This window comes from Peromyscus californicus, unplaced genomic scaffold (assembly GCF_007827085.1).
Source record: "Peromyscus californicus insignis strain IS unplaced genomic scaffold, ASM782708v3 Scaffold_3__1_contigs__length_106647218, whole genome shotgun sequence".
NCBI lineage: Eukaryota > Metazoa > Chordata > Mammalia > Rodentia > Cricetidae > Peromyscus > Peromyscus californicus.
The window spans coordinates 32,389,477-32,390,244 of record NW_026294551.1 but is presented as its reverse complement, the minus strand read 5'-3'; positions in this window follow the sequence as shown (position 1 = coordinate 32,390,244).

Here is a 768-nt window from a genome sequence, read left to right as displayed (position 1 = left end):
TTTTGAGGAGTGGGGGATGGGTGTGAGCAGGATTCCTGGAGGGGAGCACACCTAGATTCCAGGAGTGGTCCTGCCAGGCTCTGCAAATGTCAACCACTTTTCTATTTCCAGTATTCTTGACTTCGTCCACTACCTCTTATCTCCTCTCGCCTTACAAACTGCTCTTCTGGCAAGTCCTCTCGGTTTTAAAAAGGGTTCCCCAAAGGGCCCCGATTTCCTTGGGAATTTATTAGGTTAAAAAATAGAGATCAAAATGGGTGATGTAAGAAGACTTGTCCAGGAGAATCTCTCTTTCTTAGAGACTCCAATCTCTTCTTCACACGATGGACATGTTAAAAACTTGTCTTTACGGTAGCGTAAACGGTGAAGAACTACATGGAAGGAAGGACGCGGAACTGAATGAAGGATGAATAAACGGCACGGGGCCAAGATTAGAAGGCAGAGAGAGGTCCCTGCTTGCTGCCACTTCCTGCACAGCTGCTTTTAAGATCATGGGGCCATCTCCTACACAATGTTTCTTCCTCTCGGTTTCAGCTCACCCAGCTCAAAGGTTTAATGCAGAGCACCGCCCTTCCAGCGCTCCGCCCCTTTCCGCTAACCACGCCCCTCCTCCGTGAGGTTCCGCCCCACCTTCCGAGCTTCAGGGGAAATGAATGGCAGCGGGGCCGCTTGCCGCTCCGGGTATTGATTGGCCACTGGGCGCGGTGACGCGCAGGCGGCCGCGGGCGCACGCAGAAGGCGGAGCGGGCGGGGGCGGAGCCGGGCATC